Source organism: Pinus tabuliformis, chromosome J (genome assembly GCF_031772625.1).
Source record: "Pinus tabuliformis cultivar Carrire ecotype Pingquan chromosome J, CPIR1, whole genome shotgun sequence".
Classification (NCBI taxonomy): Eukaryota; Viridiplantae; Streptophyta; class Pinopsida; order Pinales; family Pinaceae; genus Pinus; species Pinus tabuliformis.
Genome location: NC_142295.1, coordinates 297827779 through 297849832, shown reverse-complemented (window position 1 = coordinate 297849832; position 22054 = coordinate 297827779).

Sequence of the window (22054 nt, the reverse complement as noted above, 5' to 3'; positions counted from 1 at the left end):
TTATCCTTAGGAAGCCGTGTCTGCTGCCCTATCGATCGCAACACACTGAACACAACATTCAGGAATATTGACTGCCATATGTAAAGTCCTCGGTAATTTCTCTATAATTTACCACCGAGGTGTATATTGCAGTTTTGCGATTGGTTTGGTAATCCCTCTGTCTAGATTTCCAGAGTAGTCACTTTCGTTCCTTTTCAGACTCCTTAAAAGAAAAGGTCCATCTGAGCACTTGTCACTTCAAGCTCATTAAAAATTGAAGGCGACTAGAGTCATCTTTAGCTTTTTCTCAACTCTTAAAAATTGAAAAATCAAGTTGTGTCAAAGTGTCATAAAATTTATTTTATTCGGAATAACATCATTGTTCCCTCATTGGTCTTAGGTTGAGAAAATGGAGTCCACCAATCAAGGATTTCCCCTTGGGGGAATCCTAGTCCTTTCTCCTCTTGGGGAGATATTGGTGCTCCACACATGGCTACATTGTCCCTTCCAGGACTCACAATTGGCTTGCCAGTATGGCTATTCTCGACCTCTGTCGTTCAAAACACCGTAATTCCTCAGCAATCAAATCAGCAACCAGATGATACTAAAGTTTCTCCCCCACCTTCCACTTCGTTTGTTTCTCCCTCTCCTTCTTCTTCTTTGCTTGGTGAAACTAGTAACACTAAAAACCAAGTAACTGAGAAGAAGAAGAAAGGGAAGGAGAAGAAGAAGAAGAAGCCAATGGCGAAAGGGGGCAACCATGCATCGTCTGGTGAAAATCCACACACTGCACCATCCAAACCCAAATCTCCGTGTGTCATTTACAAAGGAGACCACTATCATCGAGATTGTCCCTGCATCCCATGGATCTTGAGAGACTGGTCTCCTCGCTTGCACAATCCGGTGTCTTCAACCTCTGTTGATCATGTTGAGAGTACACCGTCAACTAGTGAAAATGAAGTCAATGGGAAAAAAGGAAGATCTAAGTTTCCTTGTAGGTTGTGTGAAAGCAATCATGCCCTCCACCATTGCCCTTTCTTGGACGAAGCTAAAAGAGTCTTGGATAACCATCTTGCTTCACTACAATGACTTCCTCCTGGATACAAGAAACTCTTGCCAAGTCCATCGCTAGTTGAAAATTTGACTGACACACCTCTGTTGTCGGTCGAAACGCCTATCATTGAAGATAAACCCTCTGAGTCCACACTGGACCAAAGTCAACAGGTCGAGACGGCAGTCGACCCAGTTTTGTCTTTAGAAGGTCCACCTTTAGATGATACAGTCTCCAAAGAGAATGAGAATGACACCATTCAAATTATTTTTGTTAACATGGAATTCAATGAACATGGGGGCAATCTACCTGTTCCTCTACCATAGGAGGGAAGTTCCTTAGTATAAGAGATTCATCCGGCCGTTTATTCGGTCCCTCCTCCAAACAATCTAGTCATTTCCTTTGATTGGAATCTACTAGCAAGACCCCGCCTACCATCTAATGAACCCTTCCGAATCATAGTACAAGCTTACACAATGATCATGGCTGGTATTATCATAGATGAAGGGGCTTCTGTGAGTATCCTTTCCTCAACTGCTTGGAAAGCACTTGGTTCGCCATCGCTTCTACCTGAGATTCGAAATCTGTCAGGCTTCAATAAAGGAACTAGTCGATCATTAGGGATCCTTCCAAATTTGACTATAACTTTGAGAAGGAAAACCATTCATCTAAACGTGATGGTAGTCCAAGGGAATCTAGATTACAATATACTCCTTGGGCATGACTACATTTACAGCATGGGAGCTATTGTTTCCTCACTCTTTCAGGTGATGTGTTTCCCGTATGAAGGCAGAATGGTCCAGCTCATTGACCAGCTTTCATTCCCCAGTTCAAACATGACTACTAGTCAATTGCCATCCCTAAATGGTATTTTTGCACAACGAATGTCTCATCAACCTCTAGTCCGTCCACCTGATGATCATGAGTGATTCAGTGAATTTGACGAACCAAGAGGGCATGCGCCCTGGTCTACTCTGGCAGGAAAACCCCAGATATAAGGTAAGTTTCCTCGTAGGATATATGACTAGTCTGACACACCCGTCCGTTTAGGATATGGGATCAGTCTGGGATAGGACTTCCTTGTTGAAGGTTATGTGATTGGCGTTGGATCCACACCTTTCACCTTTGTCTATTTTGATTGACAGAGCCGAAGAAGTGTTTTGTCTGCAACATGGATGAAACAACCTTTCTTTAATGAAAGAACTTCCATATGGTAACCTGGAAACTTTATTTTTCTTTATACTTGGGGGCATGCAAAACTTTTGTACGCAAGTGAAAAGCGACCAGCATAACTCTAAACCCGTAATTTTTACTAACTTCAACTACTTAAGTTAGGTGATTGGTCTGATCCGCCATTCATCTTTGCTGGGACTGGCGGCGACGGCAAAGCAAAGGAAAAGTTTTGTACGAAACTATCCTACCTAACCTCGGTAGTTCTTTAACCCTTAAGACAGTAGTTGGTCGTTCCTAGCCTGCATACAAAAGGCTTCGGAGAAAAGTTTCGCATGGGGCAAGCTCCCTAAAAAATGAACCTATTGATGAGAGACATCCTTAATAGATGACTGGCACAAGCAATGTTTCCAAAAATTTCAAGCTCGTTAAAAAATAAGCCCAGAAATGAGCATATGTTCCCCCAAAGTTCAAGCTCATTAAAAAATGAACCCACCTTTGGTAAATAACCTCTGTGATCGCATTGCTATCAGCTTTTGAGCCTTGATTGTGTTCTTACCATCACCTCCACCTTTTTTAGCTGATCATACGCCTCCACTTGATTGTTTACCCTTTTGAGGAACAACTGTGACGAGTGATTCTATTAGCCACCTTCTTTACACTGCCGTGATTGAAAAGTTCCAAACTTACCTGGAACTAGTTGCTATCCGAAAACATCACTCGTTCCTCAAAAACGAATCTCCTTTAAGCTCTTTTTAGACTCGTAAAATATGAAAAGATTTCCGAGAAATTCGCCTCTCCAGCTCGTTAAAGTGATTGGAAGTGCCATCCCTCCTCTATATTTTAATCTTTTTGGACCTGAGGGATCACTACACAAAAAGATCGAGAACTTGTCTTTTTCGGCTCGCTAAAGTGATCAGAAAAGTCAGCCCTTTCATATTATTCTATACTTTTTTCAGACTTAAGGGATTATACTACAAAAAAGGACTACTGGAGTTTCCTTTCCGTCTCTTTTCAGACTCTCTAAAACTGAAAAGGACCAAGTTATCTTTGTCGTTAAACTCGTTAAAACAATAGCAACAAACTTGTCCATATGGACAAGAGTGAGTTTCACTGTCACTAGGCTCACTAAAACATAGCAACAAGTTTGCTTGAAGGGCAAATTATAGAAAAAGCCTATGTTATCCTCCTCAAGCTTGACAAAAATAAAGAGGTACTGGTCAGCAATGACTGGGGAAAAGGGAAGAAAACTTGAAGAGCTTCATTGGTAGCAGGTCGCTCTTGAACATGACACTTTCACTCCATCACCATGATTGAGTCAGGTTGGGTTATTCCATTCGCTGGTCATATCACCATTGGTCCTCCGTACCATCCATTTTGGGGTTAATGCTACCAATCCATTCCAGTGTTGCCGATATGTTCAGGAGAAGTCGCTCAGAGAATTCACCAACCTAGCTAACACCTCATATGCTGCAATACCTTCACGCTCCATTTTTCATGACCGCCACCCTGAACCTTGTGTCATCATATTGTTTTCACTTCCACAAAATCATTTGCTCCATTCCATGTCGTAGATGTGGGATTCATTAAGGCCTTCCTACGATGGGTTACTTCTTGTCGACATCAACTCATTATCCAAGAAGTTGACTTAGGAACAACCCTTTCAGTACTTTGAGGCTTGCATGTCTCAATGGCAAGTTTCTCACTTCCGTCGACATGTTTACATCAATGGCCTTTGACCGAAAGATTTTACGTGGTGTTCGACATCGACTCATGTATTCACACCACGTGAATTTTACTACAGTACCTTGAGGGTCATTATCATTATTGGTGATTCCTCTTGTGCCTGTTAATAGCTTACATCATTGGCTAGTATCAGGCAATGTCTTTCCATGTTCGACACTAGAACATCTTTTCACATGGATCGACTTGTACATCGGACGAAGATTGAATGAGTTTGAAGACCCCAAATCTAGTTTCATCCATCCGGGCTGCGATACATTCGGTAAAATAAAAACATCAAATGTACTCCATGGCTGCACAGATAATCACCCAAGCTAAGGGATGATGGCTCTACCAGAATCATCAGTATACCACACAGACGATTGTCTGTCGTATGTACGTGAAAATGAATTTATAAAGCTAAGCATGGGAATGCCCACCTCAGCTAAATCATGAAAATAATATGAAGATAATGTATTGTATTTTATTTTATACAGGTCGCCTTCTAGTTCGGAAAACCTTGGATCCTCATGATAAAGCATTTCACCCGAAATCAGAAGATTTACGACCTCATGCTTTAGGGGGGCAACTGTTATAGACATATTTGGGCATTGCAACCCCAATCACATATGTCAATAAAACAAGGGCTCTCAAACCCCTAAAAGTGTTGTTTCATACCCTAAAGGATCAAGGTCAACTGATTACATCATTTCCCAGAAGTTCTCCCTGAAAAACTACTTAGAACTGGTCAAAACTATACCATACATACTGCTCCATGCTGAGGGTGTGATGCATCTCACCTTCTACACACAAAGGGTGTGATGCATACTGAAAAGCCCTTCTGTAGGGTGCGATGAGTGAGAGCAGACAAATGGCAGAGGCAGTTTGCTAGGTGGAAGCTTAGAGAATCTTCTAGAAACTGCTCATATGACACTTGCCTTTTTGAATTCACCTAGGGATGAGTAAGAGATCATGAAATCTCCAAGTGGAACCAAGAACTATCAGTGAAATGACACTAATCAAAATCCTAGAATGACTCATGACCCTGCAAACATCTATATATGGATCCCTCATCCTAGAGATCCAGAGGCTGGAATTTTGTAATTTGTAAGGAAGTGTTGTTGGTTTCTCTTTGAGACATTATATTGTTAAGTGATCTAGCTTTTCATGAGGTGAAGAGGGCTTTCATGCTGGGAGGATGGCGCTGGATCAGACAGCTGGGCTGTAATCCTCTCTTCTACTACTTCTATCAATAAAGCTATTTGAGTTTTCCTCCATATACTTGTATATTTCTGAATCTTGTATTTGTGTATGCATTTGTATGGTTAATGTACATCTGATTCTACATTGCTTATGGTTATAGATCTCTATGCTTTGATGGTATTTTTCTGCTTTGACTCTACAAGGTGTTCTTTGAAGTGGGACAAGTGAGAAAGGAGTGGCGAAGATCTATCAAAGGAGAGAGGAAACAAGTAAGGAGCCAAGTGAAAGACTGAGGTCGGTACTCTCTACTTCTCCCTCATCTATCTCTCATAAAGGAAAACACAAGTTACTTTGAATTGTTTTTTTCTAAGATAGCTACCTGTCTTAGTGGGACTAGCAGCTCTGAATGGACACTAGTTTTCCCGGAAACAATAACCTTTGTACCAATGAAATACCATGGAAAAAATGAGTAGGATGGTCTCCCCTACATAGATTACAAGGGAAATCTGGTTTAAATACTCTACACCTAGGTTTCTGATCAACATCCATTCCGCCAACATGACTAGCAGTGGTTGGTGGAGAGTCCCCAACATGAGTCTTCTTCTTCCTCTTTCTCTTCTTTTTAGATCTCTTATTACAAGAGGGAGGAGAAAGAGGAATCCTAGATTTCTCTTTTGAAGAAGATGAACAATTAACACCCATTTGATGCCTTTGAAATAAAGCATTCATCTGAGAAGCTTCAAGAACATTTGGAATATTCAAAGTGGACCACAACCAAAATGGTAGTCCAACATTCAATCTAGGAATATTCAAAGTGGCCATCAAGGGGGTACCAACATTTCCAAAGAAAGGAAAAGCACAAGGATCCCATTTTGGAAGGGCCCCTTGGCTGGCCTCCACAAGAATATAGGCCATACCCAACTTACATGTAGATCCTTCCCTTACGAGATCGTACAAATGACTTCCAAGGAAGATAGATGCACAATTAAACCTTTTCCCTTAAGGAGGAAACTCCACAACTTTCAAAAGAAAGATCAAAATCCTTCCAAGACCAGTGGAGTGGTTGGTCAGTCACTTAGAATATAAGGTACAAAAGTGACAAGACAAATGCACCTAAAGCCAACTAAATACAAAGAGAAAATAACACTCCACTATAAAGTCCCTAAAGATGTAACCAATCAAGTAACTTCCAAGTATTTCTGCTCCACATGATGAGGACCGGACACCAAAATACAATAAAGTGAAGTAAAGGACCTTACGAAGATAGTTTGGGATAATTACAACCCAAACCTACTAGCGATGGTCACATAAAAAATTATGTTAACCTCCAGACAAAAGCCTTTGTCGGTGCAAGTACCCTAGCTTCACAAGGGCACCCTCCAGAAGTACTAATGAGAGTGATATAATGTCTAACTCAGGTACCACGGGTATTCCCCCCACAGTCACCTATGTGGTCCCTATGAATGGAAACTAAGGCCAATAGTTGGTATCAGAAGCCAAGTAGAACAGTCTTTGGTCGGGATTTGACATGTAGGAGAGGGAGTATCTCTCTTCCCTGCTTTCTCTCACCCTCCTGCTTAACTCCTCGAAGAGAAGAGATTTCTCGGACAAATTAACAACACTGGATTTCACACTTTTAATCAACTTCTATGTTTAAATTCAGAGTGGCCTTCGAGAGTTAACTCTCCACACACCTTTTCCAAGGCCCTAAATGACCTAGACTAGTTGATGTAACTATGACAAATAAAAAAATTCTAGTTCATTTTAGTTTTAGTGCTTGATTTTAATGGCTATTCTTAAGTCAAGGGTAAAATGGAAGTGCAACTTATGATGCTATTTGACACAAGAAGAAATCAATAGAAAACCTAGCTACATGCATATGCAACTCTTTTTTTCCAATGAAAGAGATTTATACAAAAGGTTCTACAAACAAACTAAGAAAGCAAAATTTCTTTTCTTTTTCAAAACACACGGTCACACACTCAAAATCTACAAAAAGACTGAAAATTCTTATAGTGCATCTATCTTAATGCAAACTAAAAATGTTTACAGTGCATCTATCCTAATGCAAACTAAAAATGCTTAATGCAAGATTCCAAGGATTTCTCTTAAAGCAAGCTAATGTGTTTCTCAAAGAGATAAAGAGGCCAAAACTTGAAAAAAAAGAGGAACAAATTCAATGATTTTTTTTCCCCAAAATCAAGAAAATTCAACCTAATGAAAAGACTTCACACTTTCTCAAAAATGATAAGAAGACAAAAACTAAAGGCAACGAAAAGATGTTTTTATCTTTTTTTCTTTTTAAGGGCACAAAGAGTTCTTGAGAAAACAAAACTATCAAAGACTTCAAGATCAAATTCGAGCATAAAGAACCTCAAATTTCACAAGCCATAGGAATCATTAACATGATAAGACTTAAAGTGAAAAGAGGCTGCAAACTCAAACAAACTGATTTGAACAACAACATACAAACTCTAGCAAACAAGAAATATTTCAAGAAGACCAAGAAAAACTTTTCAAGATTGCAAGAAGGACTTTCTCAAAAACCAAGAAAAAACCAAATATGTCAACTTTCAAGAAAGCAAGGAAAAGCAATGTAAAGGCTAGGTTATAAGTGAATTGAGACCAATTCCTTGTTCCAAAAGCTCAAAACAACCAAGAACTTCACTAAGAAGCCTTGAACACAAACCAAAAAAATAACTCTTCACCAAAAAGAAAATCCTAGGTTGACTAGTTTTTTGCACAAAGAGAGATAGGAAACTGAAAATCTGTAAGAAGCAAGACTCTCCCAAACAATCAATGACTAAACAAAAGCAATAAAAATCAGGCAAAACCATTTACTGGACTCAGAATCTGAAAAATTCATTCAAAACCAAACATACGTGACTGTGTAGTGACAGACCTGCATGTATACACGACTGTACTGAAGAAAACACACATATACACGTGTTTCTTTGGACAAAAGTGCGTGTGTACGCGACTATGAACTAAAAACCACGTATAAAAAGGGTAGCAAAGAAAAATAAAATTTTTAGGCCTGATCTAGAAGATCAAACTTTTTTCCTAGATTGCAAACAAGTCAAAGATACTGGAAAAATCAAGAAACCAAACAAGAAGGCCCAGATCAAGAGAGAAACAACCCAAACAAAGAAATACAAAAATTTGTTTCCTAGTGGAGTCACCGATTTTGTTACGAGATAAAACACCTTAGGGTCTAGGTTGAAAACCCCAACAGATCAAAGGGCATACACCAACAAGAAGTAAGAAAACAAGCAGTCCTAATGCTTAAACTACTAAAGTGGGATGAAGAGAGAGTACCCGTAGGTCCTACGTTTGAAGATGTTCCCGTAGGGTTCAAACCCTCTGCTTCCTCTAATGCTTCAAAACCTGCAACTCATTCCAGAAAATCATATATACTAGCAGTAGTTCGAATCATGTTCAAGATATGAATGTTAGCTCATATATGCATATGGATATAAAACATGAAATCATAGATAATTAGATCATAACATGAATAAAAACATAAAGATCATAACATCAGGAATAAGACAAAGCTTCTTTATTGATGTCTGCAAAGAAATATGGAAGAATACAACTTGATTCGACCATGGCTCCAAGAGAAACCTTCCTCCGGATCCGTCCATCCCAAGCCTCAACAATCCTCTTTCAAATTCATACACATAGATGTCATATAAAGGAGATGAACTTCTCTATGAGGAAAAAAGGGTTTCCTATACCTAGGAGTTCAAGAGGCACAAGGGTAAATTAGACTTGATCAGGGACCAATTGGATATAATATCAATATCCTATCCTGCCTCCCCTTTAGACCTTCCCATGAGGTGTACTTATACCACCTCAAAATAGTTGTTTCAGTTGGGACACATTTAGGCCACGAGCTCCTATAGGTGGGCTTCCGGTGTAACTCGTAAACCCCATGCAAGAAATGGGGGATTTTAGATATTTTAATATTTCAAATTATATACGTGAGTTGGGTATAGGTGAATCCACGTGTGCATGTGGGTTGGGTATAGGTGAACCCACGTGTGTACACTGGTTGGGTATAGATGAACCTGTGTGTGGAATTTAAAATAATATTTTTTAGTAAAAGGACCAAGTATGAAGGGAAAGGGCTGCCCAAGGCCATGATTCAGAGCATCAAATCTACCAGGGTGGAAAATGGTGTTATAACACCAATAGCTCCTCCTAGAAAGGGTGGGAGGTCTTGTAGGCACCTAGAGCGATGGGAAACCCTAAAGTCCCTTATGGTGCCCTAGAAATTCTATGTGAATATACTGTGAGGGGGATTTTTTAACAAACCAAATGAATCACATACATAAGGCAAATATTTTTATTTTTTTTTTCCCTTTAATCTCTTTAATGTGTGAAACAATCAACAAAGAGGTTTGTAAGTGTTTTGCGTATGATAAAAATCCTAAAAGTCCTAGGGTCCTTCCTCTTAATCAACAATTGGGATTTACGAAGGCTTTTACAAGGGTATTAGGGCCACGTCCCATAAGTACTAACGACATTTCCAACAACAAAAAAAACCAAGGTATGGAAGAGTGTTATAACAAGGGGTATTGGGGTCACATCCTAAAAGTTCTGGTGACACTTCCTGTAGCCTGTTCGAAATTTACTCCAAGTGAAAGTGCTCCTGCACCTACCACATATAGGGAAAGATGTCCTAAAATTTTGTGACTAAGCTACCTACGTCTAATGGGGATGAGAGAATCTCAGCTTCAAGTTTTCAACTTTGGACCCAGGGCCCCTACATAGTTTTAAGAGACAACAAGGAGGCTTGTGATAATATGATTTCTAGGGCTTGCCCCTTCATGGGTTTTTTTTTCATCAATGGTTTTGGAACTGGATTATGTAGGATTTGAAAGTTCCCTAAAAGGAAAAATTCTATGTTTTGAATGAAAAACAACCACTGTGGCTTATGGGATGCCTATCCCCATGGTCCTAACCTAAACTATTAAATTATTGTGTGACCCCTATGGGGAGTTTAAATGGTTCAAGTTAAGGTTTATTTTTAAAGATTTTTTTCTTTGCTTTGGGTGTGCCAAAATGTAAATTCAAAATAAACTAAGTACAAAGATTGCAAAAGAGTACACCCTTTGCACAAAGTCTAAATGAATTTAGTGTGTGGTGTGATGGTGTGTGCAAGGTGAATGGTGAACATACAAAATTTTTGAATTGCAACAGTGTGGATATGGGATGATCCTTTACAATCCCCCCTAATTACACTATGTTATGTTGTTCCTTGCAAAAAGGAAAAGATGTGTGGATAATGGTGATCTGGATCTTGGGGAAGACCCTCAACATCTAAAAACTTGAAATGTCAGAAGAAGTAGAGAACAAATAGTAGACAAAACCACAAATATTTTTTTTATTAAAATGAAGAATAACCGTAAAAGCTACATTATGGTGGAAAATATCTCATTTTTACAAAGTGAAACCCAAATTTATAGTATTATGAGTTACAATACCATGGGTGGATACTATGGGTAAATGCCATGGGTGGATGCGACTTTCCGTTTGGAGCATCTCCCGCCCCCGCCCCAAAAAGAAATTGTCCCCATTTCCTGAGGTTCCCTATGAAGAAACTCTTGTTGAAGATGAGTTATGGGTTTGTGGATGACCCACAACCAAATTCTATTGAAGCCAAGGGTTTTGTGTGGTTGACCCATAACCATTATACATGAAAATCCAGGGATAGAGATACTGTTAATTTTAGGCAACAATGGTATGTTCTATGCTTTAGAGCAATTTTACTTCAATTTCTTTATTATCCCATGATCTAGATTTAAACAAGAACACAAAAAATTATAGAGATAACCATAAATACAGAGATACAACAAAAATAATACTTCATTTCATTAATGTAAAAAACTGAAATATGCTTACAAACATAAATGGAAATAAATTAGTTTGGGTGATGGTAGCTTATCTCTAAGGAGAGATGTGGCTGCTACATGCCTCTGAACTATCTTACAATGAGGCTCGAAGGTTTATTTATTGTTGAGAAACAATGAAAAACCCTAAACATCCAAAACCCTAACGCTAGGAGATGAAATGCCAAACTATGGGCCCCCTTTTGGGTAAATTAGTACATCAACTTCCCGGGGTCATAACTTTGGCATACCATCTCCGTTTTACGTGCATAATACCTCGTTAGAAATATCTATCAGAGGAATAAAACTTTGGGATAAGCAACATCGGTCCATGGACCCATTATTTCAGGGAAAACTAGTGTCGATTCGAACTGCTAGTCCCACTAAGACGGGTAGCTATCTTAGAAACAAACAATTAAAGATTTCCAAGAGTTCCTTTAAGTGTGATAGATGGAAGAGAAGAATAGAGGACCAACCTGGATCTTCCGCTTTGATCCTAGCTTGATTTATCCTTTCCTTGATAGAATTTGCCACTCCTCTCCTACTTGTCCCACTTCAAAGAGTACCTGTAGATTCAAAGTAACAGCAAACTATCAAAGCATCTCTATCTAAAACATCATAAACAATGCGGAATCAGAAACACATTGACCATACAATTGCATTCATAAACAATAAGATTCATAAACACACGATTATATGGAGGAAAACCCAAAGAACTTTATTAATAGTAATGTAAGAGAGGATTATAACCCAGTTGTCTGATCCAGCATCATCCTCCCAGTTGTAGAAGCCCTCTTCACCTCATGAACAAGCAAATCACCCAAAAATGCAATGTCTCTTCTCACCAACAAACCAACAGAACTTCCATACAAAATACAAAATTCCAGCCTCTATATCTCTCAGATGAGGGATCCCTTTGTAGATGTCTTGCAAGGGTGTGAGTCAACTCTGGGTTTTTTAATTAGTGTCATTCAATTGATAGTTCTTGGTTCCACTTGGAGATTTCATTGATCTCTTACTCATCCCTGGGTGAATTCAGAGAGGCAACTGTCACATGAGAAGTTTCTGGAAGATTCCATGATCTTCCACCTAGTAAACTATCTCTTCCATTTGTCTATTCTTTCTCATTGCACCCCATAGAAGGCCATTTCAGTATGCATCACACTTGGCCAGTTTGGCAGTCAGTATGCATCGCACCTTGCCCATGGAGCAGTCTGTATGGTCTAGTTTTGGCCAGTTCTGAGTAGTATTTCAGGTGGAACTTCTGGGAAACGATGTAATCAGTTGACCATGATCCTTTAGGGTATGAAACAACACTTTTAGGGACTTAAGGAGCACTTAGTTTATGGACATGAATTTGGGGTTACAGTGCCCAAATATGTCTATAACAGCTGCCCCCTAAAGCATGAGGTCATAAATCTTTTGATGTCAGGTGAAATGCTTTATCATGAGGATCCGAGGTATTCATACTGGAAGGTGACCTGTATAAGATACAATACAACACATCATCATCATATTATTTTCATGATCTAGCTGAGGTGGGCATTCCCATGCTCATCTTTATAAATTCAATTTCATATACATAGAACAGACAATCGTCTGCTATTGCAGACTAGTGATTCTTCGTACGAAAAGTCATTTTCCCTGGCTTAGATGACTATCTGTGTAGCTTCTATGTATAATTGATGTCTTTATTTTCCTGAATATATTGCAGCCTGGATGGATGAAACTAGATCCGGGGTCTTCAAAACTCGTCCAATCTTTGCCCGATGTACAAGGCGATCCATGTGAAAATATGTTCTGAAGTCGAACATGGAAAGACATCGCCTGATTACCAGCCAATAATGTAAGTTGTTAATAGACTCGAGAGGAGTCGCCAATAATGATGATGACCCTCAAGGTACTACAATACAATTCACGTGGTGTGAATATATGAGTCGATGTCAAACACCACGCAAAATATTTTGGTCGCAGGTCAATGATGTAAACCTATCGCCGGAAGTGAGAAACTTGCCATTGAGGCATGCAAGCTTCAAAGTACAGAAAAGGTTGTTTCTAAGTCGACTTCTTGGATAATGAGCTGATGTCGACAAGAAGTGACCTATCGTAGGAGGGCATTGATGTATCCCACATCTACGATGCGAAATGGAGCAAATGATCTTTGTGGAGGTGAAAACGATCGGATGATATAAGGTTCAGGAATGGCAGTCATGAGAAATGAAGGGTGGAAGTATTGCAGTGGATGAGGCGTTTGTTGGATGGTGGATTCTCTTAATGACTTCTCTTGAACATATTAGCAACACTGATATGGACTTGGTAGCGTTAACTCCATGGATGGTACAGATGACCAATGGTGACGGTGAACGGAAAAACCCAACCCAACTAAATCACGGTGATGGAGTGAAAGTGTCATGTTCAAGAGCAACCTGCTACCAATAAAGTTCTTCAAGTTTTCTTCCCATTTTTCCCCAGTCATTGCTGACCAGCACCTCTTTATTTTTGACAAGCTTGAGGAGGATAACATATGCTTGGTCTATAATTTGCCGTTCGGGCAAACCTGTCGCTTTGTGTTTAGCGAGCCTAGCATCAGTGAGACTCGTTCTTGTTTGGGTGGACAAGTTTGTCGCGATTGTTTTAACGAGTTTAATGACAAAGATAACTCGGTCCTTTTCATGTTTAGAAAGTTTGAAAAGGGACGAAAAGGAGACTCCAATAGTCCTTTTTCGTGGCATAACGCCTTAAGTCCGAAAAAGTATAAAATAATACGAAAGGGATGACATTTCGATAGTTTTAGCGAGCTAACAAAGACAAGCACTCGATCTTTTTGTTTAATAATCCCTCAGGTCCAAAAAGATTAAAATATATGGGAGGGATGGAATTCCCTTTACTTTAACGAGCTGGAAAGGCCATTAGCTCGACAATATTTTTATTTTTAACGAGTCTAAAAAGAGTTTAAAAGAGACTCATTTTTTAGGAAAGAGTGGTATTTCTGGGTAGCAGTTGGTTCCAGGTAAGTTTGGAACTTCTCAAAACATGGCAGTGTGAAGAGGGTGGCAATCAGAATCACTTGTCGCAAATGTTCCTCAAAAGGGTAAACAATCAAGTGGAAGCGTATGGTCAACCAAATGAAATGGAGGTGACGGAAGGAACACAACCAAGGTTAAAAAAGGGTTGATAGCAAAGTGATCACAAAGGTTATTTACCAAAGGTGGGTTTATTTTTTAATGAGCTTGAACCTTGTGCCAACATGTGCTCAGTGCAGGTTGATTTTTTAACGAGCTTGAACCTTGTGGGAACATTTCTCTTACCAGTCTTTTGATAATGTCTCTTGGTAGATTTATTTTTTAATGAGCTTGAACACTACTATAACATGTGCTCATTACCTTTTTATGCAAGCTAGAAACGACCGAACTATGAGGTTAAAGGGTTGAGAACCTACAAACTAAGAAAATCAAAGGTCATTTTTCACTTGCATACAAAGGTTTGCATGCCCCCAGGTGTTTCAGTAAAAGGAGAGTTTCCAGGTTACCAAATGGAAGTCCCTGCGGTTAGGCAGGATTGTTTCTGTCAGCAGACAAAAACTCTTCCTTTGCTTTGTCCATCGAAATAGACGAAGGTGATTGCTGTGAGCTTCCAATCACATAATGTACGAAGGTGAATGTTGTGAGCTTCCATTCACAATCATACAAAGGAAATAAGTGTGTCAGACTGATTACATAACCTATACGGGAATGTTATTCGGTCCAAGTATTATGACCTTTCAAGAAAATCTCTCTTTTCCTTTGGGTTCACCTACTGAAGCAGACTAGGGTGCATGCCCCCTAACCTTCATCACACTCACCGAACTACTCGTGGTAATTAGGTGGATGGAATGAAGGTTGAAGAGACATTGTTGATGCAAAGAGACCATTTAGGGATGATGGTTGATTCATAGTTGTGTTTGAACCAGGAAATGAAAGCTGGTCAACAAGTTGCACCAGTCTGCCTTGATGTGGAAAAGACATCACTCGAAAGAATGTGGAAACAATAGCTTCCGTGCTATATATATAGTCACGTCCAAGGAGTAGATTGTAATCTAGTGGACCTTGGACTACCATCACATTCAAATGAATAGTTTTCTTTCTCAAAGTTATTGGTAACTTTGGAAGGATCCCTAATGGTTGACTGGTTCCTTTGTTCAAGCCTGACAAATTTTGTTTTTCAGGCAAAAGAGATGGAGAACCAAGTGCTTTCCAAGAAGTTGAGGAAAGGATACTCACTGAAGCCCCTTCATCTATGATAGTACCAGACACGATCATTTTGTAAACTTGTACTATGATCCGGAATGGTATATTAGATGGAAGGCGGGGTTTTGCTAGCTGATTCCAATCAAAGAAAACAACTAGACTGCTCGGAGGAGGTACCGGATAAATGTCCAAATAAGTTTCATGAACTGGGGGGGTCTCTTCCTGTTGTGAAGGAATGGGCGGATTGCCCCCAAGTTCATTAGACTCTGTATCGACAAAAAGAATTTGAACAGTGTCGTTCTCATCCTCTTTGGAAACTATATCATCTGAAGGTGGATTTTCTGAAGGTAAGACTCGGTCGACTGCCATCTTGACCAATTGAATTTGGTCCAGTATGGACTCAGAAGGTTCACTTCCAATGATAGGTGATTCGATCAACAATTGAGCTATGTCAATCGTTTCAACTAGCGAAGGGCTTGGCAAGAGTTTCTTGTATCCCAGTGGAAGTTGCTGCGGTGAAGCATGCCGGTTATCCAAAATTCTTTTGGCTTTGTCCAGAAAAGGACAATGGTGAAGAGTATGATCACCTTCACATAACCTACATGGAACTCTGACTTTTCCTTTTTGTCTATTGACTTCGTTTTCACTAGTTGACAGTGCGGTGTCAACCTGACTGTCAGGGGTTGATGACACCGAATGGTGCAAACGGGGAGACCATTCTCTCAAGATTTGCTGAATGCAAGGGCAATATCAATGATAATGTCTCTCCTTGCAAATTACGTATGGAGTTTTTGGTTTGGAAACTTTAGTGTGCGGATTTTCGTTAGATGATGCATTGCTGTTCCCCTTTTTAGCTGGCTTCTTCTTCTTCTCCTTCCCTTTCTTTTTCTTCTCAGCTACTTGGTTTTTAGTGTCACTAGTTTCACCAAGCGAAGAGGAAGAAGGGGAAGGAGAAACAAATGAAGTAGAAGGTGAAGGGGTAACTTCAGTATCATCTGGTTGCTGATTAGATTGTTGAGGAATTATGGTGTTTTGAATGACAGAGGTCGAGAAAAGCCATACTAGTAGGTCGATTGTGATTCCTGGAAGGGACAATGTAGCCATATATGGAGAACCAATATCTCCCCAAGAGGAGAAAGGACTAGGATTCCCTCCAAGAGGGATTCCTTGATTGGTAGACTCCATTATCTCAACCTCAGATCAACGAAGGAATAGGGATGTTATTCCGATTAAAATAAATTTTAAGACACTTTGACACAACTTGCTTTTTCAATTTTTAAGAGTCGAGAAAAAGCTAAAGGTGACTCTAGTCACCTTTGATTTTTAATGAGCCTGAAGTGAAAAGTGCTTAGATGGATCTTTTCTTTTAATGAGTTGAAAAGGAATGAAAGTGACTACTTTAGAGATCTAGACAGAGGGTTTACCAAATCGATCACAAAACTGCAAAATACACCTTGGTGATAAATGATAGAGAAATTACCAAGGACTTATGTATGGCAGTCAATCTTCCCGAATGTTGTGTTCAGTGCATTGCGATCGATAGGGCGACAGACACGACTTCCTAAGGATAAAGGATATCAGCCTATTGTGGTCTCCCAATATATACTCGACGGTACGGGGAGCACAAGTCCGTACTGGCACTTATTATATCAAAGAGGAGGAATCACCCAACCTTCGATGAAAACGATAGTTACCAGGTTTTACGACGCCGGAACACGTCTCTAGCCTAGACTTCTAGATGTGTTGCATTAGGTTCCAAAGTGTTTTTATGTTCATTGAGGTTTATTTTAGAGTTGATCTTGCTTAGAAGTTTGTCTTTCAAGGTTCACTGCGTGATGTAGATGTGAAATTCCTAAATATGCAATCTAAAATGATAAACAATCGTTTATGTTCTTTTAGCAATGAAAATCCTAGCTACAAAGGAAAGAATATTATGATTTTCTTTCAACAAAGAGCATAGAGCACACACTAAATGCACTTTCCTAAATCAAATTTCGCATGCAGTCAAAATGCAGATGCACATGCATGTATTTGTTTTCCGCTTTCTTAATGTGTGAATGCCAAAAAGGAAAGCTAAGTATAGATCTAAACTATTTTCTTTCAAAGTGATATTACTAACAATTTATTTTCAAAACGAAAGGAAGACTAAGATGACACTTTTCAATTTCAAATTGAAAACTGTTTTCGACACTTCAAATACTAATAATTTCAAAATCAAGTACAATGAAAAAAGTACAATCAACTATCTAGAAGAGGAAGAATTTACGACACTCTTCTTCTGATCCAAAATGACAATTACGACACTTGCATCCAAAATGATAGTTCGATTAGGCTAGTTTCGACAAAGGAAGACTATAAATGATTGACAAATACACAAAAACATTTACAATTCCTAATTGATGGAGGCTGAAATATGTGAAGGAAGATGGTTTCAGCAAGAAGGTACTGATCATGAATAACAAAACTACTGAATAAAGCTGAAACCAAGGAGACAAAACCAAACTTTCAGAGAAAAAACAGTATCACTCAATCATCGCACCTGCAACACAGGGAAACAAGGATGCATCTCACCTGCAACACACGGGAGGTCCGATGCATCCAGGTTGCACAGTTACAGACAGTGCGATGGGCCAGGGAGTGAAACTGAGCTTGGTTTTTGCTCAAAATTTACAGCTAAGTTTAGTGATTTAGGTTGAGTAATGATGGACAGTAAAAACAAAGCATAAGGGTAAGATCTGATGAGGTTCTGAGCTACCACAAGGGCACTTAGAATGCTTTGTAAGTCAGATGTTCAGTTCATAAACCAACCCAGAGATTGACTGAAGCAGCATTCATCTACTTCGCAATTGCATAGCAAAGGCATTTCGAAGGCTAGCTAACTAACTTCAGGCTCCATCTGTAGTTTATAAAGAAAACAATAAACAAACAAAACAAACTATTCGCTCCCCAGTGGAGTCGCCATTTTGTTTCAGGGAAAACTAGTGTCGATTCAAACTACTAGTCCCACTAAGACGGGTAGCTATCTTAGAAACAAACAATGAAAGATTTTCAAGAGTTCCTTTAAGTGTGATAGATGGAAGAGAAGAATAGAGGACCAACCTGGATCTTCTGCTTTGATCCTAGCTTGATTTCTCCTTTCCTTGATAGAATTTGCCACTCCTCTCCTACTTGTCCCACTTCAAAGAGTACCTGTAGAGTCAAAGTAACAACAAACTATCAAAGCATATCTATCTAAAACATCATAAACAATGCGGAATCAGAAACACATTGACCATACAATTGCATTCATAAACAATAAGATTCATAAACACACAATTATATGGAAGAAAACCCAAAGAACTTTATTAATAGTAATGTAAGAGAGGATTACAACCTAGCTGTCTGATCCAGCATCATCCTCCCAGTTGTAGAAGCCCTCTTCACCTCATGAACAAGCAAATCGCCCAACAATGCAATGTCTCTTCTCACCAACAAACCAACAACACTTCCTCACAAATACAAAATTCCAACCTCTAGATCTCTTACATAAGGGATCCATTTATAGATGTCTTGCAAGGGTGTGAGTCAGCTTTGGGTTTTTTGATTAGTGTCATTACATTGATAGTTCTTGGTTCCACTTGGAGATTTCATTGATCTCTTACTCATCCCTGGGTGAATTCAGAGAGGCAAGTGTCACAGGAGAAGTTTCTGGAAGATTCCATGATCATCCACCTAGCAAACTATCTCTGCCATTTGTCTATTCTCGTTCATCGAACCCCATAGAAGGCCATTTTAGTATGCATCGCACCTTGCCCATGGAGCAGTCTGTATGGTCTAGTTTTGGCCAGTTTTGAGTAGTTTTCAGGTGAAACTTCTGGGAAATGATGTAATCAGTTGACCATGATCATTTAGGGTATGAAACAACACTTTTAGGGACTTAAGTAACCCTTAGTTTATGGACATGAGTTTGAGGTGGCAGTGCCCAAATATGTCTATAACACCCATGTTGCTCCCAGTTTTCCCAAAAAAATGTCGCTTAGGGCCTCAAAACGGCTCTAGAAGTTCAGGACCCGAAAAACTACCAAAAATAGTAAATTGTGTTACAAATAAGGAAACTGAAAAATTGAAAGAAACAATGGTGGGGGTCCAAGTGGAATTTGTGGGTGGCCACCAATATCCACCTAGATCATTCCTCCCCCATTAGGAAGAAATGGTCCCCATTGCGTTGAGTTCCTCCATGAGATGAGGAAACTTCTACTGAACTTGGTCCTTGGTGAGCCACTTGCCCTGGTGAAGGAGTTGGCCTGCTTTGACAACTTGATACAGTTGGATCTTCTGCTCGCAAGTGTGCTTGATTTGCGTGTCCATGATCCGATCAGTTGCAACTTATTCCATGCAATCTGGATTTAACTATGTTGGTGTGAGCTGTTTTGCAATGTCGGATGTGTCTAGTAATGGTGGAAAATATGGCTAAAGGTGGTCCACATTGAATACTAGGTGCAAGCCAAGGAATGGGGGAATGCTGTGCTCAAATGCATTGTCTCCCACAACCTTGGAAATGGTGTAACGATTGTATCAGAGTGGTCTAAGTTTTTGATAGGCTCCGGTAAGGTGTTACTTTTACAAATGCAACTAGACTTTGTTGCCCACCTGAAACTTATGTGGCACCCTTTGTTGATCATGTCGTTGCTTGTACTTGGCATTTGATTTCTCCAGAATGTCATGGACCTGCTGACGAATGTGTTGGATGTGCTCAATGAAGTTGTTTGCCTTATTTGTTTCGGACTGGACACGAGCTAAATCTGCCTGAGTAGATGCATATGGCATGGCCACATCAATTGGACATAGTGGCTAGAATCCCAAGCCCACCTGAAAAGGGCTATGGCCAGTTGAGCTGTGGAGATCTCAGTTATAGTTGTGTTGAACATAGGGGAGACTCTCATCCTATGTGTGTGGATGATTTGAGTTGTACATGCATAGAATGTGTACGATAATCCTGTTGACAACCTTTGTCTGGAGATCAATTTGGGGATGGAAGGTTGTGGACTTAGTGAGTTTGGTGTCCAGTATTGACCAAAGACTGGACCAAAATGTACCGAGGAACCTGCTGTCCCGATCTGAGATGATAGACTGTGGAATCCCAAAGTCTACCCACACATATTCAAAGAAGAGTTTAGCAGTGGCTTCTACTGTGATATTCTTCTTGTAGGTTGCCATAATGGCCATTTTTGAGTACCTGTCGACAACCAAAAAAACACAGTCATTTCCATGCTTAGTAGAAGGAAGGCCCGACATGTAATCCATGGAGATGTATTCCCAAGGTTGACTAGGGGTAGGTAGTGGAGTATAGAGGCCTTGCTTATTGATGGTTGGTTTGGTAATGGCATAGACAATGTAGGATATGATGTACTTGTCGACATTCTATCCAAGATTCGGCCAATAGAAATACTTCTGCAATACTTCCACCGTTTTCTCGACCTCGAAATGCCCAGCAGCCCGACTATAGTGTGCTTCCCAAATCATCTTCGCATGCTCGCTTGAAGGAACACAAAGGTGACCCAAGTGGCATAACAAGTCATCCTGGAGGTGAAAATCTAGAACATGCTGACCCTCCAAAAGTGTCTGGTATGTGTGGTCGAATTTTGGGTCACTTTTGTAGAGAATTGGCCAATCAGAAGTCTCATGCCCACAAAAGTTGAGAACGGTGGTTAACGCCATAATCGGTGGTTGACTAAGGCAATCTGAAACATTATTGGTGTTGCAATTCTTATACTTGATATTCAAATGGAACTGTTGTAGGTATGTGGACCACTTCTGATGGCAATCATTCTGTCTTTCGTCTGTATGAACTGTAAGGGCTGGTGGTATGTGTGGATGATTGTTTCCTTCCCCAAAAGGTAATGCTTCCATTGTCGGTAGGCCTGCACAATGGAAGACATCTCTTTGTCATAAGTGGGATACTTTCAGACTGTGTTTGAAAGTGTCTCACTGTGATATGCCACTGGATGCCTGTGTTGAGTAAGGACTGCCCCGATAGCATAGTCAAAGGAATTTGTCTCGATCTCAAATGGTTGTTTCAAGTCTGGTAATGTTAGCACTGGTGCTGAGCAAAGGTGATGTTTCAACTTCGTGAATTCCTTCTATTGAGATTCAAACCAAAATAATTTTTCTTTCGCTCCTCCCTTGGTGACTTGACTCAAGGGCCAAGTGATATGAGAAAATCCGAACATGAACCTATGGTAGAAGTTGGCAAGACCCAAAAAGCTACGGAGCTCTGTCAGAGTGGTTGGAGATGGCCAATCCCGAAAGACTTGGATCTTGGTAGGATCCGCATGCACCCCCTTTTCATCAATAATGTATCCAAGATATTAAACCTAGGTCATGCCAAAAGTGCATTTCTCCAACTTGGCACATAACTTGTGTTGCCGCGGTGTCTGGAGAACCTATCAAATGTGGTGGAGGTGCTCTTCCCAACTCTGGCTGAAGATTAGGATGGCATCCAAGTATACCACTACAAAAGAGTTGGTGAATGTCCGCAAGATGTCATCCATTAGCCTCATGAAGGTTGTAGGAGCATTCGTCAACCCGAAAGGCATAACCAACCATTCAAAAATAACCTCCTTGGCTTTGAAGGTAGTCTTCCACACATCAGAGGGTTCGATTGGTGCCTGGTGATATCCTAACTTCAAATTGATCTTGCTGAAATATTCCCCCCCTTTAGTTGGTCCAAAAGGTCATCAATCCATGGGATCGGGTACCTATTCCGGACAGTGATCTTGTTTAGCGCCTGATAGTCAACACAGAGTCTCCAAGTCCCATCCTTCTTCTAT